Source organism: Oryx dammah, unplaced genomic scaffold (genome assembly GCF_014754425.2).
Source record: "Oryx dammah isolate SB20612 unplaced genomic scaffold, SCBI_Odam_1.1 HiC_scaffold_18, whole genome shotgun sequence".
In the NCBI taxonomy this organism is placed as follows: Eukaryota; Metazoa; Chordata; class Mammalia; order Artiodactyla; family Bovidae; genus Oryx; species Oryx dammah.
The window spans coordinates 112,675,198-112,701,564 of record NW_024070202.1 but is presented as its reverse complement, the minus strand read 5'-3'; the positions used below and the strand labels follow the sequence as shown (position 1 = coordinate 112,701,564).

The following is a 26,367-nucleotide window of genomic DNA, read 5'->3' as shown; positions in this document are numbered from 1 at the left end:
TTTGCCTGTGCAGCTGCCACTCCTTGGACACGGGGTTTCTCCTCTTGGCCACTTCCCCTGACCTCAGATGTGGGGTAGCAGCTCCTCTCCACCGACCCTGTGCTGACGCAGCCTGGCACTCTCGGTCACCACCCCTGACCTTGGGCGAGGGGTAGCTCCTCTCTGCCACGCTTCTGCTCAGTCCATCTCAGCCGGCATTGAGATATAGATATAGTTTATTTTAAAAATATTTGGATGCACTGGGATCTATAATTGTGGCATGTAGGCATGCAGGATCTTTAGTTGTGGCATGCAAAGTCTTAATTGTGGCATGTGGGATTGAGTTCCCTGGCCAGAGACTGCATCCAGGCCCCCGCATTGAGAGCTGGATTTACATCTACCTTTACCCTCTTGCTTCTGCTCTCTGTTTGCCCCATATTTTCATTGTTGCTTTTTTCCATTCTTCTGTGTTGATCTCTTCAAAATTATTCCATTTTCTCTCCTCTTTTGGTGTTTTTTCTACTGGTTGCTCTAGAAACTAAAGTATTTATCCTTAATGTATTATTCTCCACTTTGAATTCATAGTGGACCACTTCAAAGAAGATATAAGAACCTTATGAACGTGTACTTCGATTTAGCCCCTACCCTTCCTTTGTGATACTGTCATTTTTTGCTTCTTTGTGAGTCAGAAACTCATAACAGGTCATTATTGTTTTTGCCTTAGTCAATTTCATTTTTTAAAGAAACTAAGCAATGATCAAAATGGTAGTCTTCTCAAGTTTTCCACATATTTAAAATGTCCAGAAACTTTTATTATTTCCTGTTGACCCAAAGTTCTATCTAGTATCATTCTCTTTAATCCTGAAGAATTTCTTTAACATTTCTTATATCTCAAGTCCTATTGGGGGAGGGGGGAGAGCAAATTCTCTCTGGTTTTCTCTCTTAAAATATCTTTATTCAATCTTCATTTCTGATGGGTAGTTTTTCTGGGCCTATCTTTTATGTTTTTTCACCATATAAAACCTATTCCAGTGCTTTCTGGCTCATATGAGCTCTTCTATGAAAGCATCCATTTTTCTTATATTGTTCCCCTGTGTGTAATGTAGCTTTCCCCCTCCTCTAGGTGATTTTAAATTATTCTCTCCTGTCTATTTCTTTTTCTTAGTTTTCAGTCTCAAAATGATTTATTTTCCCCTCCCCTGCAGGAAGCACAGGGGATTTTTTTTTTTTTTTTTTGATATTTACTATCAGAACCTGGTGGGGCTCCCAGAAGTAAAACTCACAAAAGGGTGGGATCACTCTACAACAGGATCCTCCTGGAATTTTAAGTCTACGCTGACCATCGGTCAATCCCAGTTTTGCTGCCCCAACACTGGTGCCCATGGTGAGTCTCTGCTCTCCTGAGCCATGACTCTCTGTATTTCCCTGTCTGTTCTCCAGTCTTGGGGGCAGCACCTTGCCCAGTCTCCTCAAAGTAACCTCTGAAGTATTTGAGAAAAGTTGATTTTTCAGTCCATTCAACGTTCACTTATTCTTAGGATAGAGTAGTGACCTCCAAGCTTCTGATATGTAAACCAGAAATTGAAAGTGAAATTTATCAATTGGATTCCATATTGTATCTGTATTTTGGGCTCAGTTTAGAAATGTTTTCCTCACTCTCGTGTTTTGAAAGAATTTGTTTGTTTTCTTCCAGAGAATATAGTTTTTTAACAAATACTTGATGAATTTGGGATACTTCTTGCATTGGTATCAGGACTGAATCCAATTTTATGCTTTTTCAAATGGTTATTCAATTATTTCAATACTTGTCATTACAATGTCCATCTTCTCTCTATTGATATGGAATGCTGCCTTTCAGTTCAGTTCAGTCACTCAGTCGTGTCTGACTCTTTGCAACCCCATGAATTGCAGCATGCCAGGCCTGCCTGTTCATCACCAACTCCTGGAATTCACTCAACTCACGTCCATCAAGTCGGTGATGCCATCCAACCATCTCATCCTCTGTCGTCCCCTTCTCCTCCTGCCCCCAATCCCTCCCAGCATCAGAGTCTTTTCCAATGAGTCAACTCTTCGCATCAGGTGGCCAAAGTATTGGAGTTTCAGTTTTAGCATCAGTCCTTCCAATGAACACCCAGGACTGATATCCTTTAGAATGGAATGGTTGGATCTCCTTGCAGTCCAAGGGACTTTCAAGGGTCTTCTCCAACATCACAGTTCAAAAGCATTAATTCTTTGGCCCAGCTTTCTTCACAGTCCAACTCTCACATCCATACATGACCACAGGAAAAATGATAGCCTTGACTGGACGGACCTTTGTTGGCTAAGTAATGTCTCTGCTTTTGAATATACTATCTAGGTTGGTCATCACTTTCCTTCCAAGGAGTAAGCCTCTTTTAATTTCATGGCTGCAATCACCATCTGCAGTGATTTTTGAGACCCCAAAATAAATCTGACACTGTTTCCACTGTTTCCCATCTATTTCCCAAGAAGTGATGGGACCAGATGCCATGATCTTAGTTTTCTGAATGTTGAGCTTTAAGCCAACTTCTTCACTCTCCTCTTTCACTTTCATCAACAGGCTTTTTAGTTCCACTTCACTTTCTGTCATAAGGGTGGTGTCATCTGCATATCTGAGGTTATTGATTTTTCTCCTGTCAACCTTTATTCCAGCTTGTGCTTCATCCAACCCAGCATTTCGCATGATGTACTCTGCATATAAATTAAATAAGCAGGGTGACAATATACAGCCTTGATGTACTCCTTTTCCTTTTTGGAACCAGTCTGTTGTTCCATGTCCGGTTCTAACTGTTGCTTCCTGACCTGCATACAGGTTTCTCAGGAGGCAGGTCAGGTGGCCTGGTATTCCCATCTCTTTCAGAATTTTCCACAGTTTATTGTGATCCACACAGTCAAAGGCATTGGCATAGTCGATAAAGCAGAAATAGATGTGTTTCTGAAACTCTCTTGCTCTTTTGCTGATCCAGCGGATGTTGGCAATTTGATCTCTGGTTCCTCTGCCTTTTCTAAATCCAGATTGAACATCTGGAAGTTCACGGTTCACGTATTGCTGATGCCTGGCTTGGAGAATTTTGAGCATTACTTTACTAGTGTGTGAGATGAGTGCAATTGTGTGGTAGTTTGAGCATTCTTTGGCATTGCCTTTCTTTGGGATTGCAATGAAAACTGACCTTTTCCAGTCCTGTGGCCACTGCTGAGTTTTCCAAATTGGTTGGCGTATGGAATGCAGCACTTTCACACCATCATCTTTCAGGATTTGAAATAGCTCAACTGGAATTCCATCACCTCCACAACTTTGTTCATAGTGATGCTTTCTAAGACCCACTTGACTTTCCATTCTAAGATGTCTGGCTCTAGCTGAGTGATCACACCATAATTGATTATCTTGGTCATGACGATCTTTCTGTACAGTTCTTTTGTGTATTCTTGCCACCTCTTCTTAATATTTTCTGCTTCTGTTAGGTCCAGACCATTTCTGTCCTTTATCGAGCCCATCTTTGCATGAAATGTTCCCTTGGTATCTCTAATTTTCTTGAAGAGATCTCTAGTGTTTCCCATTCTGTTCTTTTCCTCTATTTCTTTGCATTGATCGCTGTGGAAGGCTTTCTTATCTCTCGTTTATATTCTTTGGAACTCTGCATTCATATGCTTATATCTTTCCTTTTCTCCTTTGCTTTTTTGCTTCTCTTCTTTTCACAGCTATTTGTAAGGCCTCCCCAGACAGCTATTTTGCTTTATTGCATTTATTTTCCATGGCAATGGTCTTGATCCCTGTCTCCTGTACAATGTCCTGAACCTCCGTTCATAGTTCATCAGGCATTCTGTCTATCAGATCTAGTCCCTTAAATCTATTTCTCACTTCCACTGTATAATCATAAAAGATTTGATTTAGGTCATACCTGAATGGTCTAGTGGTTTTCCCTACTTTCTTAAATTTAAGTCTGAATTTGGCAATAAGGAGTTCATGATCTGAGTCACAGTCAGCCCCCAGTCTGGTTTTTGCTGACTATATAGATCTTCTCTATCTTTGGCTGCAAAGAATATAATCAATCTGATTTCAGTGTTGACCATCTGGTGATGTCCATGTGAAATACTAGTGGGAGTATGATCACCTCAGGACTAAGGGACTTGCCCTGAAAGAGCAAAACTAGAAGAGCTCCTTGCTAATGACATTAAGCCTTTCTAAGTTAAGTTCAAAGGCATCACCCAGTAATTTAAGTGCCTGCTGGAGCAAACCCAGGATCCTTCAGAAGAGCATAATAATAATCTGAGTCTCTATAACATGCTATGGAGAATATCCTGTAAACTATTAAAAATTCTTGTTTTCTAACATGAAGGTAGAAAGTTATAAAGCTTCCCTCTGCACATTTTATCTGCAAGTCATAATTTTTTGTGTGTTCTCTTTTCACTATCACTCAGTTGATGATATTTTGCATATTCTTTGTGATATGTTTTTTCACTCATGGAGAATGTATTTAATTTCCAAGTATTTGAGTATTTTCTAGAAATTGCACTATCCAATATGGTAGACACTAGCCATATGTGGTTCTTGAGCATTTTCAAATATAGCTATACGTGGGATACTGAACTTTTATTTCATGATAATTTGTTTTAATTTAAATTTAAACACTGAAGCACTGTAAAATATTTTACTATGATACACAGTTCTGTTGTTTGGGTAGAAATACACTTCACTCTAATGGTTGTATCGCATATTATTGTTGTATTGCAATTAAACCTTGGGAACATTTATTGTTTCTAGTGTCAGAACATAAGCACATCATCACTGATTTAGTCAGTGTCGCAAGACTGATTCCCTTTGAACAATCTTTCTAATGAGTGTTGTGGTACTTTTATGAACACTTTGTTTAGACAGCATGGGTGACGGTGATACAGAGCTATGTTTAGCTGTTATTAAATTTAAATCCTGATGATTATTTTACTTATACTAGATTCAGACTAAGTTTTAGTTAAAAGTAAGCATGGAGAATATTTAAGCTTCACAATGAAGGCATCGTACTGATGCAGAATGAATGGAGATGACAAAGCAGGTACTAAAACTGGAACAGGAGAGAGAAAAAGCCTGGAAGATGTTTTACAACATTCAGGATGAACGGTAATTGCAGTGGGCTGCAGTGCAGTGAAACCAAGAAAAAAGAAACAAACAAAAAAGGTGTTAGAGAGCTTTTCAGTAAATACATACAGGGTTTGATAAAAAGTTTCCTTTTAGCCATCAAAAACAGACTTGACAAAACTAGTAAAGGAACTCAGATGAATGGCCAACAAAAGACACTCTGGACGGCTTTTAACAGACTCAGGACTTGCAACTTGGGCCAGCTATAAAACAGCTTGGATGATTGCATGAAAACAATTTTTTTCAATTCAAGAGATGATGAAAAATATTATTACTTTGGTTATGAAAAGTTTTCTCACAAATGTTTAAAGAAAAAACTAAAAATTCTAACGTATACAAAACATGAAAGACCTTCTACCAAATCATTGCCCAGGGAAGAAAAGACCTTTAAAATAGAATCAAAGATTAATGGACTTAAAGATTTAAAAATTGCAAGTCTAAAAAAAAAAATTGCAAGTCTTTTTCTTTAGAGCTACATGAGACGTGTGACTTTAGACACGATTGACATAACACTTTGAGTATGTCTTTATTTTTTTTAAGCCTTTCCCCTCCTTATTTTAGCAATGGATGGAAATGTGTGATTTTCTCTTGACATGAAAATATTTTCAATGCATGGTGATCTTGCCTGATGGGTTTAGTATTTTCTGCATAACTGATACAGGAACTCCTATAAGACTCTCCTCCATCCTGTTTTAAAAGTCAGAAAAAAGCAGCAAACTGGGAGGGGAATAGCTTATCCCCAGAGTAGTAACGTTTGAAGGCTTTCAAAGTATGTTGGTTTTTCCCTCCTTCCAACTGCGTGTCCCAATTTTCTTCTTACAGCTCATAAAATGTAAGTCTTATTGTTGTTATCAGTTGTTCTTTGTAGGGTTTTTTTTTTTTCCTTCTTTCCCCAGATGAAAGTCCTATTTCTCCTTAGTTTGCTTTTCTATGCAGTATTTGACTTGCTCAGTTCTTGCCTGATTGTGTCAATGACCTCTTCTTTTAGTTTATGCTTAGTTGCCCAGCATTTTGCATGATGTACTCTGCATGTAAGTTAAATAGGCAGCCTTGACATACTCCTTTCCCAATTTGGAACCAGTCTGTTGTTCCATGTCCAGTTCTAACTGTTGCTTCAAGATTGCCAGGAGAAATATCAATAACCTCAGATATGCAGATGACACCACCCTTAAGGCAGAAAGTGAACAAGAGCTAAAGAGCCTCTTGATGAAAGTGAAATAGGAAAGTGAAAATGTTGGCTTAAAACTCAACATTCAGAAAACTAAGATCATGGCATCTGGTCCCATCACTTCAAGGCAAATAGATGGGGAAACAGTGGAGACAGTGACAACTTTATATTTTTGGGTTCAAAATCGCTGCAGATGGTGACCGCAGCCATGAAATTAAAAGATGCTTATTCCTTGGAAAAAAATTTATGACCAACCTAGAAAGGATATTGAAAAGCAGAGACATTACTTTGCCACAAAGGTCCATCTAGTCAAAGCTATCGTTTTTCCCATAGTCATGTGTGGATGTGAGAATTGGACCATAAAGAAAGCTGAGAGTCAAAGAACTGATGCTTTTGAATTGTGGTGTTGGAGAAGTCTCTTGAGAGTCCCTAGGACCACAAGGAGATCCAACCAGTCCATCCTAAAGGAAACCAGTCCTGAATATTCATTGGAAGGACTGATCCTGAAGCTGAAGCTCCAACATTTTGGCCACCTGATGTGAAGAACTGACTCATTGGAAAAGAGCCTGATGCTGGGAAAGATTGAAGGCAGGAGGAGAAGGGGATGACAGAGGATGAGATGGTTGGTTGGCATCACTGATTCAGTAGACATGATTTTGAGAAAACTCTGGGTATTGGTGATGGACAGGGATGCCTGGTGTGCTGGTCCATGGGGTTGCAAAAAGTTGGACATGACTGAGTGACTGAACAGGACTGAACTGGGCTCTCTTCCATTTCCAGGAGAAGGGGGACTCCTAACTGTGGTTTCTGTTACGTCTCCAGTTCATCTTTACTAGGAAGTCCTAGCATATTGGTAACAATATGGTGTTTTGCTTTATTAGATTCAATTCTTTGTGTGTATACTTTTCTTTCAGAATCCTGGAGAGGAGAAGGGTCTTTGGCACCCTGGATCTAGCTAGTAATACTTGGAGCAGAGGAAATGCCTTGAAATATTTTGAAGCCACTGTCTCTTTCTTTGTTAAACACAGGATATTTGCTCCAATGTAATCACTCTCAAATCACTGTTGAGGACCAGCCACATTGGCAATGCCAGGGAACTGTTAGGAGTGCAAATTCTCAGGTCTACTCACTCAGTAACTTTGTATCTTAATAAGTATTCCAGGTGTCTCTGATGCAAGCTAATGCTTCAAAAAAATATGGGAAAATCAGATTCCAATATTTTAAAAAATATTAATAGATTGTTTTCAAAAGATGACACCCTTGTCAACCAATAGATTGACCATATTCTATCACTTCTCCAATTTTCAGAAAAAAATTTAGTCACTAGATAAAAACATTTTGCATAGTATAAGTCCAGCTAATTAGAGTTGAGGACAGTCTTTCTTCTTTAGGGGAAACGAAGCAGGAAGGCAGAGGAATAAAGCAATCACATATGGTCCTAAACTTTTCTCTCCAGGTTCAGGAAACAAGAGGTATATTAGATAGCCAAGTTCTGGTCACTTCTTGCATTCTGGTCTGGGGAGTGACCTCTGGAAAAAATCCTTTCAAACATGGATGTCACTCTATGTGGTCCTTGTTTCAAGGATGGAGATACTTTCCGTTTCTATCTGCTTTGGTGGCTCCCCAGTACTTTCTAGTCTTTCGTCTTTGTAGTTTATTCCAAAGTTTATCTGTAGGATATTTAATATGTTACAAGACTCTGTTCTTTTTTGGAACCAGACTTGAGCACTGAGGTTCTATTTTCTTGTCCTTTCCTTGGTTCATGTGTAGAATGGGCAAGAGTTTAGGACTATAGAAAAGTTTGGTTGGGAATCGTCAAAAGAATTCACCATACCGATGAGAATGAGGTCTCTCTAGAGTGAGAAGTTTGTGGCAAATTCACCCCAGCTCATATGGCAGGTGCTGCTGGACATCAGCTCACTAGCATTTGTCTCCTCCTCATTACTAACAAAACTACAATTTTGCTTATCACAGCAACGGACCCATGTGAAATACTGAATTGTACTGTGTTTCTTGTAGCTAGGATAAGCATATGACCAAGAGGTGGTAGAAGAAGCCCTGTGGGTTGGCTTTGCTTTTGCAATAGAAGTGCTATCCTGTCTTCCTTCTTGTGTCTGTCCTTTCTGCCTGCAGTTCTGACATGAGGCTGAAGCTGAAGTGGCCATCCTGCCACTCTGAGGAAAAAAGTTACCAGAAATGGTGGGAAGAAAAAAAATCAAGTTCTTTGGATAGTTACATCAGCTCTGGAGTACCAGCCTTAAACTCCTTGTATCAAAATTGAACCCTTTGTTAAGATACTTTGGTGAAGTTGTATTTCCTGCAACCACATGAAATATCACCCTCTAGCTGATATTCCAGGGCTGAATGAGAGCCACTGCCTGACCCGCCACAGAGAACGTAGACCATCTGGAGCTGTGGTCAAGTCAGTTGAGGAGCCCCTGAAAGGGCACTGCCTGGATCAGAAATCAACTCACTCGGTGCCTTTACACCAGCCTGTGGACTTTCTTGTTGGGGACCAATAGGTCTTCAGAGGCTTGAAAGACATGAGACATCACCCAGCAAGTAGGGGAGACAGAGGCTGAGGCTGGAGACCCCATATGTACGTGCATGTGTGGCTGCTCATTTATGTCCGATCTTTGTGACTCTATGGACTGTAGCCCTCCATCCATGGGATTTTCCAGGCAAGAATACTGAAGTGAGTTTTCATTTCCTTCTCCCGGGGATCTTCCCCACCCAGGGATCGAATCTGTGTCTCCTGCATTGACAGGCAGATTCTTTATCACCGGCACCACCTGGGAAGCCTGGAGAACATGATCTTTCTCCACAAACCAGTGTCCTTCAAGGCATCCAAAGTCCACAGGAGGAAATAAATACAATGGTTGCAGAAAGTGTCTGAGTCACCTACACAGAGACTGAACACTATCTAAAGGGGCTCTTTCTTTTTTTCCCCCTAAGTCTTTACTGAATTTGTAACAGTATTGTTTTTTGTTTATGTTTTGGTTTTTTGGCTGCAAGGCATGTAGGATCTTTAGCTCCATCGATAGGGATCAAACCAGCACCACCTGCATTGGAAGGCAAAGTCTTAACAACTGGACCACCAGGGAAGTCCCTAATGGGGCTCTTTAACACGTCAGAATGGACAGGTTTTTTTCACAAGAGCAGACATTTAATTTTGTGTTTCTCTGGAAATAATGGATAAGACCTAGGAAATATTATGAAATTTTAGACAATGTAAACATATACCCTTTCTCTCTATTCCCTAAATGTAGTACATGTTTAATTTTGGCACAGATGGCATTTCCAGTGGATTCAAAATTGTTCTGTAGGGCATGACTGACTTATAGTCTCAGAGGACTCATTTCCATACACTTGTTCAAAACTTTAGATCTGTAAAGGTAACTATTAACTCAAGAAGAATTAAATATAAACAACATATTCTTATCTCATTATCTTTTCTCACAAATCCTATATCAACAATACAAAGCTTAAGAAAAGTTCAGTTCAGTTCAGTTCTCAGTCCTGTCCAACTCTTTGCCCTGTCCATCACCAACTCCTGAAGTTTGCTCAAACTCATGTTCATCGAGTCAGTGATGCCATCCAACCATCTCATCTTCTGTCATCCCCTTCTCCTCCCACCTTCAATCTTTCCCACCATCAGGGTCTTTTCAAATGAGTCAATTCTTTGCATCAGGTGGCCAAAGTATTGGAGTTTCAGCTTTAGCACCAGTCCTTCCAATGGATATTCAGGACTGATTTCCTTTAGGATTGACTGGTTTGAGCTCCTTGTAATCGAAGGGACTCTCAAGAGTCTTCTCCAACACCACAGTTCAAAGCATCAATTCTTCGGCACTCAGCTTTCTTTATAGTCCAAATTTCACATCCACACATGACTACTGGAAAAACCACAGCTTTGACTAGACGGACCTATGTTGGCAAAATAATGTCTCTGCTTTTCAATACACTGTCTAGGTGGGTCATAACCTTTCTTCCAAGGACCAAGCATCTCTTAATTTCATGGCTGCAGTCACCATCTGCAGTGATTTTGAAGCCCCCATATATAATGTCTTCACTTTTCCCCACCTATTTGCCATGAAGTGATGGGACTGGTTGCCATGATCTTAGTTTTTAGAAGGTTAAGTTTTAAGCCAACTTTTTCACTCTCCTCTTTCACTTTTCATCAAGAGGTTCTTTAGTTCTTCATTTTCTGATCATAATGACATAAAACCAGAAATTACTTCTGGGAATATATGCTTCCATCTGGGAACTGAAATGGTGCATCATATTAAACAACTCTTATTGAAAACAAAAATACAAACTGAGTCTTTAGAATATCTTAAAGGTCATAATAATGAAAACACTAAATATCAGATGCTGTAGGCTTCATTGAAAGAAGTGATCAGAGTAAAATGCATTTCACCAAAAACTTTTTCAATAAAAGTGAAAGAAAGTGGCTCAGCTGGTAAAGAATCTGCCTGCAATGTTGGGAGACCTGGGTTCAATCCCTGGGTTAGGAAGATGCCCTGGAGAAGGGAAAGGTTACCCACTTCAGTATTCTGGCCTGGAGAACTCCATGGGCTATACAGTCCATTGGGTTGCAAAGGGTTAGATATGAGTGAGCTACTTTCACTTTCACTGTCAAAAGAAAGAAAATAAATTCTCACTTTAAAACAAGAACTGGAAAAAATGAAGTAAGGTAAATTAAAAGCAAGTACAAATACAAAAGACGAAACTGCTGCTGCTGCTGCTAAGTCACTTCAGTCATGTCCAACTCTGTGCGACCCCAGAGACAGCAATCCACTAGGTTCCCCCGTCCCTGGGATTCTCCAGGAAAGAACACTGGAGTGGGCTGCCATTTCCTTCTCCAATGCATGAAAGTGAAAAGTGTAAGTGAAGTCCCTCAGTCATGTCCAACTCCTAGCGACCCCATGGACTGCAGCCTACCAGGCTCCTCCATCTATGGGATTTCCAGGCAAGAGTACTGGAGTGGGTTCCCATTGCTTTCTCCAAAAGACAAAACTATATATTAGCAAATAGGTGCCAACAGCACCATTAAGAATGTGATACTTCCTAACCAAGAGGGATAGAAAACAAAGAGGTTGGTTGAATATTGGGAAATCTATTAATGTCATTTACTCACTTATTTTCATGGATGATTTTTTAAGTCTTTAATAAAATTCAATAGCCATTCATGATAAAATCCCCAAGAAAATAGTGATTGGGGGATATTTGCTTAATATGATTACACACCACACACACAAATACTTGTAATACCCTGCTGTAGTTCAGCTGCTATCTTACTTGCCTAACTGGGAAACACTCAGGGTGGGTGTGATCCCTGGGTCGGGAAAATCCTTTGGAGTAGGAAATGACAACCCATCCAAGTGTGCTTGCCTGGAAAATTCCATAGACAGAGGAATCTGGTGGGCTGCAGTTCATAGGGTTTCAAAGAGTAGACTCAATTGAGTAGACATGCACGCAAGCACAAATGAAGGCATTTACATGAAGAAGGCAAGCATTCCCATCCATTACTATTCAATGCTATAATGGAGGTTTTAGTAAACAAAGAGCAATCAATTAGGGGCATAAGAATACATGGAGGCATGCATGGCCCTTTGGGACTCCTGGGCTCAAGGCCTTTGTGTCCCCTCTTTCTTTGATCAGGGGAAACAGCCTTCACTCAGCCTCCGTGACCTTCCCTGAGTTCCAGTGGGCAGATTCAAGTGGTTGTTAATTAGGGAAGGAAGGAATTGGGAAACCAGAGAAACAGTCAAGAGGGGCATTGGGGTAAGGTCTTGCTTCCCCATCAAAGGATACACACAATAAGCCTTTGTGTTTGTTTACAGATACTGAAACCCCTCCTGGTGGCAGAATTTAACGATTAACTATGGTATGCTGCCCAGAGCGTGAGGACACTAGACCGGTTGGATCTGAAGAACACTGATGCTGACTCCTGCTTACCTCACCACCAGCCCATCAGAAGATTGTCCAAGAGCTGATCACGCCCTCTTTGGACAATAAAACTTCTCACTGTCTTCCCCAAGTGGGGATAGAGGGCTTTGAGGGCATGAGCCCACTATGTCCCCTTTTATCTGGCAAAGCAATGAAACTCCTTTTCTACCCAAAACTCTGCCTCCAAAATTTGACTCAGCACTGGTGTACAGAGAAGCTGAGCTTTCTCTGGTGACCCAAGGACAACAGAGCAGATAAAACCAAGGTGAGTCTTGGAATGCAGGAACAGAAAACCAGACCCTTATCATCCTTCCCTCCCCCATGTTGTAACTATTAATGGATTTCAGGTCCTCCTGGCCAGTATAACCTGTCTCCCCTCCTACCTCATAGGGAGAAGGCATTTGCTTTACTCTTCCCCCCAACCCAGTATACATGACTCATCCAGTCAGCAAATGACCTGCAAGACCCCTATCCCGCTCCTTGCACTCTGGGTATAAAAGCAGGCTAAGGACCCCTGTTTAACATCAGTTCTCCCTCAAGCAGGCCTGCTTTTCTAACAGCGTCTCCCACTGTAATAAACTTTATTTCCTTCTCATTCTGTCTCATGTCTGGAAATTATTTTCCACCCTGTGCACGGACCACAGCACCTTCTGCATCATAAGTGAAGGAGAAGTGAGAAGCTGGTATACCTCCGTAATGTGGGACACTACTCAGCAATAAAGGAGAACAAGCTCTTGGCACATACAACTGGAATGATTCCCCAAATCATTATGCTAAGTGAATGACGTCAGTCTCAAAAGGGACTTTGTTTTCCTTATCTCTAGATTGTCAGTGTCTAGTATAAAACCTACCAGCCACTGCAAACAGCCAATCAATGTCAATAAATAGATGAACAGGCACAAATTTCCAAAACTCTTGAGAGAAGGAAATACACTTCATTCTTCTATTGTACTAATCACAGTACATATTATTAATCTGTCTGCCTTCTACCCTGGGAGGCAATGGGCAAACTGCTGTCAGGATATATCATACGGGCTCCTCTTCCCCGTGATGATCAAGAGCACAACCAGTTTTCTTAGAATAAATTTAAGAATTGGAATTTGAGGATTTGGGAGGCAATTCTCCCTAGGTTACTAGATCAGCTTTGCAAAATTTCCTAATTGTCTTATCTCGGGCAAGTTATTTAAGCTTTCTATATTTTGCTATTCCCTTCTATAATAGAAGGTAAATGATCATAAAAAAAAAATACCAGAAAGTTAGGAGAATTAGAAAAGGTACTTAAAGTACTCAGGACAGTGTCTGTCACACCGGAAGCACCTGGAAGTTGTTAGCTGTGATGATCACCAGTTCATTTTACAGAGGAGAGAGCAGAAATCCAGATGTGGTTAAGGACTTGCCAGAGGTTATAGTAAGAGTGGCAGAACCAACTGTGCTTGTGCAAGTCACGACTGCTTTAAGCCTCTGTCACTTAAACTGCAAAATGAGGGGGTTGAACAACATCTTCTCTAGAGAGCTTCCAGTCCTACAACTATCGTTCTACTAACTGGCACCCTGGGACTTAAAGAACTAATTTACCCACCTGAATGGTCTAGTGGTTTCCCCTACTTTCTTCAATTTAAGCCTGAATTTGGCAATAAGGAGTTCATGATCTGAGCCAGTCAGCTCCCGGTCTTGTTTTTGCTGAGTATATAAAGCTTCACCATCTTTCACTGCAAAGAATATAATCAATCTGATTTCAGTATTGACCATCTGGTGATGTCCATGTGTAGAGTCTTCTCTTGTGTTGTTGGAAGAGGGTGTTTGCTATGACCAGTGTGTACTCTTGGAATAACTCTGTTAGCCTTTGACCTGCTTCATTTTGTACTCCAAGGCCAAATTTGCTGTTACTCCGAGTATCTTTTGACTTCCTACTTTAGCATTCCAGTCCCTTAAAATGAAAATGACCTCTTTTGGGGATGTTAAGTTTAGAAGAACTTGTAGGTCTTCATAGAACCGTTCAACTTCAGCTTCCTCACGGTTACTGGTTGGGGCATAGATTTGGATTACTGTGGTATTGAATGGTTTGCTAAGGAAACAAACAGAGATCATTCTGTCATTTTGATGGCATGCAAATTCTGCATTTCGAACTTTTTTGACTATGATGGCTATTCCATATCATCTAAGGAATTCTCATCCATAGTAGTAGATATAATGGTCACATGAGTTAAATTCACCCATGCCAGGCCATTTTAGTTCACTGATTCCTAAAATGTAGATGTTCACTGTTGTGATCTCCTGTTGGTGGGTGAGTGAAGTCTCTCAGTCGTGTCCAACTCTTTGCGACCCCATGGACTGCCTTTTCCGTCCATGGGATTCTCCAGGCAAGAATACTGGAGTGGGTTACCCTTTCCTTCTCCAGGGGATCTTCCCAACCCAGGGATTGAACCTGGGTCTCCCGCATTGGAGGGAGATGCTTTAACCTCTGAGCCGCCAGGAAAGCCCTGTTAGCCCACTTCTAATTTTCCTTGATTCAGGGATCTAACATTCCATGTTCCTATGCAATATTGCTCTTTACAGCATTGAACATTATTTCCATCTCCAGTCACATTCACGATTAGGTGTTTTTGCTTTGGAGGTGATGAGATTCCAGTTGAGCTATTTCAAATCCTAAAAGATGATGCTTTGAAAGTGCTGCACTGAATATGCCAGTAAATTTTGAAAACTTACCAGTGGCCATGATGCTAAAGCTGAAACTCCAGTACTTTGGCCACCTCATGCGAAAAGTTGACTCATTGGAAAAGACTTTGATGCTGGAAGGGATTGGAGGCAGGAGGAGAAGGGGATGACAGAGGATGAGATGGCTGGATGGCATCACTGACTAGATGGACACGAGTCTGAGTGAACTCTGGGAGTTGGTGATGGACAGGGAGGCCTGGCGTGCTGCGATTCATGGGGTCGCAAAGAGTCGGACATGACTGAGCGACCGAACTGAACTGAACCGAACTGAACTGAACCAGTGGCCACAGGATGGGAAAAGGTCAATTTTCATCCCAATCCCAAAGAAAGGCAATGCTAAAGAATATTCGAACTACTGAAGAATTGCATTCATCTCACACACTAGTAAAGTAATGCTCAAAATCCTCCAAGAGAGGCTTCAACAGTATGTGAACTGTGAACTTCCAGATGTTCAAGCTGATTTTAGAAAAGGCAGAAGAACCAGAGATCAAATTGCCAACATCCATCGGATCATCAAAAAAGCAAGGGGGTTCCAGAAAAACATCTACTTCTACCCTATTGACTACACCAAAGCCTTTGATTTGTGTGGATCACAGCAAACTGGAAAATTCTTCAAGAAATGGGAATACCAGACCACCTAACCTGCCTCTTGAAATCTGTATGCAGGTCAGGAAGCAACCTTTAGAACTGGACATGGAAAAATAGACTGGTTCCAAATAGTAAAATGAGTACGTCAAGGCTGTATATTGTCACCCTGCTTATTTAACTTCTATGCAGAGTACATCATGAGAAATGCTGGGCTGGATGAAGCATAAGCTGGAATCAAGATTGCTAGGAGAAATATTAATAACCTCAGATATGCAGATGACACCACCCTTATGGCCCAAATTGAAGAACTAAAAAGCCTCTTGATGAAAGTGAAACAGGAAAGTGAAAACGTTTACCTCAACTTAACATTCAGAAAACTAAGATCATGGCATCCAGTTCCATCACTTCATGGCAAATAGATGGGGAAACAATGGAAATACTTACAGACTTTATTTTTCTGCTCCAAAATCACTGCAGATGGTGACTGTGGCCATGAAATTAAGAGATGCTTGCTCCTTGGAAAAAAGCTATGACCAACCTGGACAGCATATTAAAAAGCAGAGACATTACTGGGCCAACAAAGGACCATCTAGTCAAACCTGTGGTTTTTCCAGTAGTCATGTATGGATGTGAGAGTTGGACTGTAAAGAAAGCTGAGCGCTGAACAATTGATGCTTTTGAACTGTGGTGTTGGAGAAGACTCTTGAGAGTCTCTTGGACTGCAAGGAGATCCAACGAGTCCTTCCTAAAGGAAATCAGTTGTGAATATTCATTGGAAGACCTGATGCTGAAGCTGAAACTCCAATACTTTGGCCACCTGATGCGAAGAACTGTCTCATTGGAAAAGACCCTGTTGCAGGGAAATATTGAAGGCAGGAGGAGAAGGGGATGACAGAGGATGAGATGATTGAATGGCACCACCGACTCTATGGGCATGAGTCTGAGCAAACTTCAGAGGTTAGTGATGGACAGGGAAGCCTGACATGTTGCAGGCCATGAGATCACAAAGAATTGGAGATGAGTGAGCAACTGAACTGAACTGACTAGGTTGAATGTCTTCTTAATAGCCTGGAAATGACTTACTACACAGCATCAGTAAATTGGTAAAAAAAAAAAAAAGAAAAAACCAGATACCAGAGAGGGAGACTCTTATGCAGCATTAATAATATACATATTATATACACATATACATATATATATGTATGTATGTATATATATTGTATATATTGGAGAGGGCCATGGCCACCCACTCCAATATTCTTGCCTGGAGAATCCTCATGGACAGAGGAGCCTGGTGGGCTACAGTCCATGGGGTCCCAAAGAGTCGGACATAACTGAGCAACTAAGCATATATGTTTATGTGTGTGTGTGTGTGTATATATATTTAGTTGTTCAGTCACTCAGTCATGTCTGATTCTTTGCCACCCCATGGACTGCAGCATGCCAGGCTTCCCTGTCCTTCACCTTCTCCTGCAGCTTGCTCAAACTCATGTCCATTGAGTTAGTAATGCCATCCAACCATCTCATCCTTTGTTTTTCCTTTCTCCTCCTGCTTTCAATCTTTCCCAGCATCAAGGTTTTTTCTAATGAGTCAGTTCTTCACAACAGGTGGCCAAAGTATTGGACCTTCAGCTTCAGCATCAGTCCTTCCAAAGTATATTCAGGCTCTTTTCCTTTAGGTTTGACTGATGTGATCTCTGTGTAGCCCAAGGGTCTCTCAAGAGCCTTCTCCAACACCACAGTTCAAAAGCATCAATTCTTCAGCAAAGAGCTTTCTTTATAGTCCAACTCTCACATCCATACATGACTACTGGAAAACCCATAACTTCCACTATACAGACCTTTGTTGGCAAAGTCATATCTTTGCTGTTTAATACACTGTCTAGATTTGTCATATCTTTGCTTCCATGGAGCAAGCATCTTCTAATTTTATGGCTGCAGTCATCATCCACAGTAATTTTGGAGCCCAAGAAAAGAAAATCTGTCACTGTTTCTACTTTTTACCATTCTACTTGTGATGAAGTGATGGAACCAGATGCTATGATCTTTGTATTTTGAATGTTGAATTTTAAGCCAGGTTTTTCACTCTCCTCTTTTACCCTCATCAAGAGGCTCTTTAGTTCCTCTTCAATTTCTGGCAAAAGGATGGCACCATCTACGTATCTGAGGTGATTGATATTTTCCTGGCCATCTTGATTCCAGCTTGTGCTTCATCCAGCCTGGCATTTCTCATGATGTTCTCTGCATATAAGTTAAGTAAACAGGGTGACAATATACAGCCTTGTCGTACTTGTTTCCCAATTTTGAATGAGTCTGTTGTTCCATGCAAGGTTCTAAGTGCTGCTTCTTGAACCACAAACAGATTTCTCAGGAGACAGGTGAGGATGTGTCGTATTCCCGTCTCTTGAAGATCACAGTTGTGATCCATACGGTCAAAGGCTTTAGCATAGTCAATGAAGCAGAATTAGATGTTTTCTTGAATTCCCTTGCTTTCTCTATGATCCAATGGATGTTGGCAATTTGATATCTGGTTCCCCTGCTTTTTGTAAACCCAACATGGAAAATTGTAAATACTATTTTATATATATTATATATGTCTATATGTATATATATCATGCATGTCTTTTTTTAAAGTCACATTCTTTAAGTATTGGGGAAGGGAGCCAAGTCCTTGGTAATTAGTAAAGCTAGTGGAGGGGATGGAATTCCAGCTGAACTCTTTAAAATCCTGAAAGATGATTCTGTTAACGTGCTGCACTCAATGTGCCAGCAAATCTGGAAAACTCAGCAGTCGCCACAGGATTGAGAAAGGTCAGTTTTCATTCCAATCCCAAAGAAAGCCAGTGCCAATGTATGGCAAATAATTACACTGAATACATTTCACTCCATTCTTGGATGTGTCTCAGGGACTTTTAAACTGCACATTCTTATAACAAAACAAGTATTTATGTACCCATGTTTAGATTATTTTGATGAAATGATTACAGTAATGAGATGGAAAATATATATCAGAATGATTTTCTTTGTCTCATCTACAGCATTAACCTAGGATGCAAGAATAAGAATAATTGAATGTATTTACACTGAAAATTACCACTGCAGCTAGCTCGTGTTTTGTTTTGTTTTGTTTTGTTTCTCTTAAGCCTGAATTTAATTTTCTTTGAAGGGTATATGTGGTTCTTTGGCTGAATATTTGCTTATGTTGTAATACAATACAACACAAGTTATAACACAATAAATACAACATTACATTATTAATTTACAATTTATTATATTTTACTATAATATTATATTAAAATAATGCAATATTGTATTTATTGTAATACAATAAAGTTGTAATACAATAACATGTTAAATTCACACCTAAGAATTTTGACTGAGACACTGATGATGAAAACCATAGAGACCAAGTCTCCTACATTCTGCAGAGTGAAACTGAATCTGTCCGCTCAGAGTGATCGCCTCTGCAGGAGTCCTGTGCTTTTTGCCAGGTGCTTCTCATATCCCTGAGCCTTTGCTAACTTCCCTGGTGGCTCAGATGATAAAGTGTCTGCCTTACAATTGAAGCGGGAGACCTGGCTTCAATCCCTGGGTCCAGAAGATCCTCTGGAGAAGGAAATGGCAACCCGCTCCAGTACTCTTGCCTGGAAAATCCCATGGACAAAGGAACATGGTAGGCTACAGTCCATGGGGTTGCAAAGAGTCGAACATGACTGAGCAACTTCACTTCACTTTAGCGACTGAACAACAGCAATATTTTCTTTCCAATAGTATGTTAGTTTCTACTGTACAGCAAAGTGAGTCAGCTATAGATAAATCACAGCTATATTAAAGGTTCAGTCCTATATGTTTGGGGGAAGTCAGGGCAAGGCACATGTCCTCTTTTGGACAGAATGGGTTAGGGCATGGAGATGGTGATTTTAAGATGACCAACGAAGGAGAGGTGGCATAGGTCACATGTGACCTCCAGACCATGTTGGAAGAACATGGAAATGTGCTTGGGGAAAGCCTACACATTACTAAGTGAAGAGGGCCCACTGGAAAAGGAGAAAAGGGACAGGAATGTCTCTGTTTTATCCATAGATTTAAAAGAATTTTTACAGAAGGAAAGCCACAAAGGTCTCAAAAACCTCAGTTACACGTAATATCTACCAATACATAACGGATGAATCCAAGGAGAATGTAGACTTTGACTGACAGAGGGGTTGAGAATGTGACTCAAACCTTCTGGGGGGGGGGGAAGGGAGAGGGGAGATGTCTGGAGGGTGGACCAAGTCTATGCCAAAATCATCTTGAACTTTTACAAAAACTGAAATTCATCCCTGTGTTCTTAGAAGGAGTAGTGGTGCTTTCCAAGAAAAAAAAAAAATCCAATTTGCACAAATATGAGAGAACAGAAAAGTTTTATTAAAATAACATAAGCAAACCATCTGCATGGGGCAGCTGTTAGTTTCACAGGAAAAGGAGAGAACTGGTTACTCAGCAAACTGGTTTTTGGTCAAAGATTTCCTACAAATACATCTGAACACACCAAGCATTATTCTCTTATCTGTTGAATATCTTTTGGGACTTTTGGCATTTCAGGTAGTTGAGTTCTGAAATATTTATTTGCCGGAGAACTCTTTGTTCATAATGATAAGGAACATTGAACTTTGTTCAATTGATAAGGAACAATTTGAGGCCTTCAGTAAAATTATAAGTGAATAAATTTCCATTCATCTAGAAGGATGTCTATCAGTATCTCCTTCTGTAAGCTTGACTAATGGAAAGAATTGATCTTTCTAATAAACTATAAGGGTAAGATGATCAGTGCCGTCTAAAGACAAAATAAGTGAGAAAAAGCTATAGGGGAAGATCACCCACCAATCTAGAAAGAATCTAGAGGAGAAATCTTTTCTAGGGATAAAGAGAGAAACCTCGGGGTCATCTTCTTTGGTCTCCTGCATTCCCTGTCTTGGTGTCTCTGAGAAAGAATTCACAAATAGGTAGCATCAATATTCTGCTTCGGAGTTTCACAAGCTGAGAATTTATCCCTTTCCTGTTAAATCAATCAAACATATACCAATTATCAATAGTGAACTTTACGCTCCTTAGCCCTGAGAGTCTCAGAGAAAAAAGAGAATGCTCTGCGTTACATGGGGCAGGACCACCTGAAAATATGCAGGAAATATAGAAAGATTTTCATGAAGTTTAATCCTTAATCAGAGAGAAGACAAAGGAAGCAATCTGCAACAAGGTAAAGATGATTTCAAGTATCTTATTCTGACTCAAAACATCATCTCTGGCTGTTTGCTGCCTTAAAACCCAGTGAGCCTCCATTTCTGCCAATTGCCTTTTCATTTCCACCTTCCACTCTTGCTGTTTTAGTTCATCCTGCAGCTTCCCAATTTCCTCTTTGAACTTCTATTTTATCTGAGATTTCACTCTCTCTCGAGCTCTGCTCTGTAATTTTCTTGTAACACTTGGGTTTGTTTCTGAATCTCCTCCTCGGTCTTCTGATACAGGCTCTTCGTGTAGTATCTCCCCTTGCACTTGTCCACCACATCCTGGACCAAGGCCAGAAGCTGCTCCCTCTGGTCCTCCTGCTCAGCTCCTGTGGCCTTGTTGTTGAAAACACAGTAGCGATCTCTGAACTTGCGAATCAGCTCTTGGATGGCTGTAGGAGCTTGCTTTAAGTAATCATGGAAATCCATGCCTTCTAAGTCATCTTTCCGGGTGAATAAGAGAATCATGTGTTCCCTAGCTCTCTCTCCAACATTGTCAGGATCTTCTCTGTGGCTTTCTGGTCTTTGGGCATGTAACGGCCCAGTGGGATGACCAGGAGCAGAACATGAGGCCCCGGGCAGGTCAGCACCATGCAGTGGGTAATCTCCTTGTGAGTCTCAGCATTTGGGGTCTCCGTGTCAAAGAGGCCAGGTGTGTCCACGACAACAACTTCTCTCCCCTTCCAGGTACTGCTTCCTTTCTCACAGTGCTTGGTGATGGATACAGCCAAAAAGCTAGATGGAAACACTTTCACTGTGAGGATGCTGTTTCTTATTTTACTTTCTCCTGCCCCAGTCTTACCCACTAAGACAAGTCTCAGCTGAGAATATCCATGGTTTGCAAGCCCTGGAACGTCAGGAAAAAGAAGACCCAGTGTTAGAATGAACTTCAAATGTCTCCCCTGCAAGGCTCCCACCCACTGAATAAATATTCAACCCTGAATATTCATTGGAAGGACTGATGCTGAAGCTGAAGTTCCAATACTTTGGCCATCTGATGCAAAGAGCAGACTCACTGGAAAAGATTCTGATGCTGGGAAAGGTTGAAGGCTAAAGGAGAAGGGGGTGGCAGAGGATAAAATGGCTAGACAGCATCACCAAATCAATGGACATGAATTTGCACAAACTCCAGGGCATGACTTAGCAACTGAACAACAATAACAACAGATATTCTTCAGGATCCCTTTCAGCTTCTTACTCTGACCTTGTGGAAGCAGACAGCTCATAGAGAAGGAAACAATGTGATTAAGAAGAGGACTCTGAGTTGCTACTAGTAGCTGTTCTTCATAAGATAGGAGGTAACAAAATTGACTATACATATTCGACTTCCTAGGAAAGTTGAAAGTTAATATAAAAACAGTAGAGCACAGCAATTGAAACCTAAATTTAAACACCATATCATCTACCAGCTCTCTCTGTGCTTGTATTCAGCAAGTCTCGGCATATCTCTGCAATGTGTCTATAAAGTCAAAGTCCTCCGGATTTGTCAGGCATAGACCCAAGATCAGAGGGAAGGCAATTGACAATCAGAAGTGAAAGCCTGTTTTTCCAAGAAAGCAGACCTTGCCAGCTGGCCCTTTAACTTAAGGGTCTGATTCCTGCACTAGGAATTCTATGTTTTATTTACTCATTTCTACTTTGAGACAATGCCTACGTTATCCCATGCGCAACAGCATAGACACTGTTACCAACTCCAGGTTATTTTCAGAGCCATCACCATTCACCCAGGTGCTCATACTGGAAAGCTAGGAGTCGCCCTTGACTCCCCTCTTTGCCCACTTTGCAGACCCAACTCATCAGCATGTTCTCTTGGCTCCAAATCTGTTCCCCTGTCTCTGGTTTGAAGATCATCATTCCAGTCCAGATTCCATCACCACCCCTGCCTCAGCAGTCTCCTAACAGGTGTCTCCACTTCTGCTTTGTCCCTTTCAGTCTATTCTGTGATGTGGGCTAACCATGAAAAAATATCAGTCAAATGGGACCAGGAACTTGCAGAAACCCCTCCTGTGATGTCCACAAAAATCTGTAGTTAATCTCCATCTCCCACACACTTTCTGATGAAGTATTTGCTGCTCCTGGAATCCCTAAGGCAGAGTTTTCCCCATTTGAGAACCAGAATCCCAGGATAAAAGAAGCAAATTTCCCAATGCTGCAAACACTGGATATGAAATGGCTAAGGTTTATCTAAGAAAAAATGTACATAAGAATTCAGAGTATTCTTAGTAGTTGGCCTCAAAATAGAAGCTCCAACCTAAGGAGATCCCAGACATTGGCTGGCCTTAGAGAGAGGCTGTAGGAAATTCATGGCCCAGCAGTAAAAAGGCACCAAGGCCAGTGCCAACACTGCAACCATTGGCCAATTCTGATAACGAATGGATGGCCACCTCTGAAGATGGCAGCCATAGCGACAAAGGAGTCCATCTCTGCACTTGTGCCTCTTGGGAAGGTGGATTCTCAGCTCCTCTCATCAAGATGCTGAGTCTGTTTCTCCAACCCTTCAGTCTGACTGGGCCTTGTAACTTGCTTTGGATCATAGGATCATGAAAACATGGTTAAGCAGAGAATCCAAAAGCACTGACACATTGTGCTTTGCCTTCTCTTTCTGATTTTTGGAACCCTACACCTGTCCTGGACTAGCCTACTTGATGAGGGACACAAGGCCCTGTTATCCCTGTCTGCCTGGCCAACCCAGAGCTTGCTGACCACTAGGCACATCTGTGAGGCTACCCAAGATTATTGTGTTGCATCCTGAACCACCAGCCAAGAACCCACTCATGAGTCAGTCTGGCTGAGATTAGCCAGGTTGGTCCAGACCCAAGCACAGCCCAGATGAGTGACCCTCAAAATTAAGAGCCAACTAAATGGCTGCTGTTTTAGGTTCCTAAATTGTGGGGTGATTTGCTAAACCAGCAAAAGCTCAAATGATAGAATCTATTCCTAGGATAAAGGGGTAGAGGGAGGTTATATGAGAAACAGAGTGATCAGTCTGTTGAGTTTGTTGCTTAGAGGGAGGCCCCTGGGAGCAGGGAAATTAGGGGCCTGAATGAGGCATTGATCACCCCCACATTCCTCCTTCCCAGTCCTCTCAAGCTGAAGAGAGGGGCAGAGAAACTACCTGGGAGGCCACAACCCCTGATCCGCGTGCCCACATGGCAAGAAGTAGCAAGTAAGAAACCTTATCAAGCTCAGGAGCAGTCAGGGTATTGGAACTCTCTTCCTGCTCACTGTTAAGCTACATCACAAGGAGGATGCAGAGAGGGTGGAGAGAATGAGAGAGCAGAGCAAATGAGGAGAAAATGAGAAATGTGGTTGAAGACATTTTGCTCTTGTACGTGTTGACTGGATGACAGGGCAGGAGAGTCCCAGCCCTCCCCGCAAGCCTGGCTGCCCTCCCCAAGCAGCCTCTCACCGTGGCTGGTCCTGGGTTCGCTGAGGTACTGGGCTGCCATTGTGGTTTGGATTCCTGGGAATAGAGAGGCAGAACTATGTTATGTCAGGGAAATGCAGAACAAACCAGAAACATTGACCTCCTGTAAACAACACTTTCCCTTTTTTCATAAACTTGCTACTCGATCTCCCCTCTCTTTCTCAATACTTCTTAATTCTGCTCTCAGTCTCATTTTCAGACTGCCAGACTTCTTTACACAGATGTTAGTGCTTCAGGTGCTTCCTTGGCACTGGTTCTGGGTGCCCTTCCCTCCTCTATTCAGTGAATTATCGCTCTGAGTGCCATTTATATGTAGTCTGCAGCCTGGATCCTTCTCAGAGTTCCAACCTTTCCTATCCCATTCACATTCTCCATCTGGCAATTTTGTGGGCATCTGAAACCAATTTGGACAAAATGAAACCCTGACCTCTATCCCCAGCCTGGTTAGCATTTCAGTAAGTGGCATCATGAAACGGCTCAAGCAGAACTTCAGGGTCATCTCTAAAACACTTCTTTCCTCACTTCTTCACAGTCCGTCGCTAAATCCTATAGAGTTTTGTTCCCCAAATGAAAATTTATCCATTTTTCCCCATCTCCATGTGAGTCCAGTCCTGTCATTTGACTGCAATGCAGTAGGCTCCCAGGTGATACTGTGTCTTCAATCCCTCCTCTACTCAAGAATCAGATGCCTTTATAAAATTTATAATCGAAGGATAACTGCTTTACAGTGTTGTGTTGGATTCTACCAAACATCAACATGAATCAGTCATAGGTTTACCCATGTTCACTCCCACTTGAACATCCCTCCCATCTCTCTTGTTTTCAAGATTATGAACTGTTCCCTCTGGACTTGAACCAAGAGTCTCATGCCTTATAGCATCCAGTTTATGAGTAATTATAAATTTCTCTTGCAGCCCTTGCCAGGGCCTGATGTTCTTTTATTCTTCCTGTCTCCTATATCTCATGCTTTTTGATTTTGCACATGATGAGAAATGGTGAGAAACACTAGTTGCTGTTGTTGACTTTGTTGTATCTTTATCGTTCTTTTCCAGACTATACAGAAAAACAAACATATAATTAATAGCACTCCCATAACCAGAGCAAGGCTATGGTTTTTCTAGTGCTCATGTATGGATGTGAGAGTTCGACTGTGAAGAAAGCTGAGCACTGAAGAATTGATGCTTTTGAACTGTGGTGTTGGAGAAGACTCTTGAGAGTCCCTTGGACTGCAAGGAGATCCAACCAGTCTATTCTGAAGGAGATCAGCCCTGGGATTTCTTTGGAGGGAATGATGCTAAAGCTGAAACTCCAGTACTTTGGCCACCTCATGTGAAGAGTTGACTCACTGGAAAAGACTCTGATGCTGGGAGGGATTGGAGGCAGGAGGAGAAAGGGACGACAGAGGATGAGATGGCTGGATGGCATCACTGACTCTATGGACATGAGTCTGAGTGAACTCCAGGAGTTGGTGATGGACAGGGAGGCCTGGTGTGCTGCAATTCATGGGGTCGCAAAGAGTTGGACACGACTGAGCAACTGAACTGAACCAGAACAATTCCGTGTCCAAATGTCTTGATCTGTTTTAAGGGATTAAGAAAAGAAAGATTATCAGCAACAGTATCAAGAAAATCTGATCCAGAAATTACATCAAGATGTTTATTAAAATCTTTTAGTTTCTTGTTGTAGATCTTGAATATCTACAGAAATATTACCTGGGTTCAATAGGTGTTGTTTAACTTCATCCCAGTTGAATTGTGTCTTCTTATATCTGAAAGCCATTACACAAAAGGAAGTATAGTTCCAGTCACATCTTGGTCTCACCTGTTTTTGTAAACTGACTAATTGATCTCCTAATGAAATAACAGATTGTTGAAGGTCAGCCACTTGGGAGGCCAACTTTCCATTAATTTTTTGTTGAGTGGTCCAAAGGACTTCGGCTTCTTTATGCCATTCTTGTACAAAATGAACTGTTTGTATAGATTTATGAAGAGCCATCCTGGCCATGGCTGCCAAAGTGACAATAGCGATCATGCCTAAGATGGCAACAATAAGCAATCCCAAAACATGTTTAACACGTTTAAGATTTTTCAATATTTCTTCAATAACATATAATGTAGGGCTTTCG

At 41.3% G+C, this 26,367-nt stretch overlaps 1 protein-coding gene and 1 pseudogene across 1 annotated transcript in view; both read right to left on the bottom strand.

The window, feature by feature from the left end:
- Positions 1-26,367, bottom strand: part of LOC120877906 (GTPase IMAP family member 1-like) — a 597,608-nt gene that overhangs the window by 463,942 nt on the left and 107,299 nt on the right. The window lies entirely within an intron of this gene.
- LOC120877920 lies at positions 20,613-24,723 on the bottom strand (annotated as a pseudogene).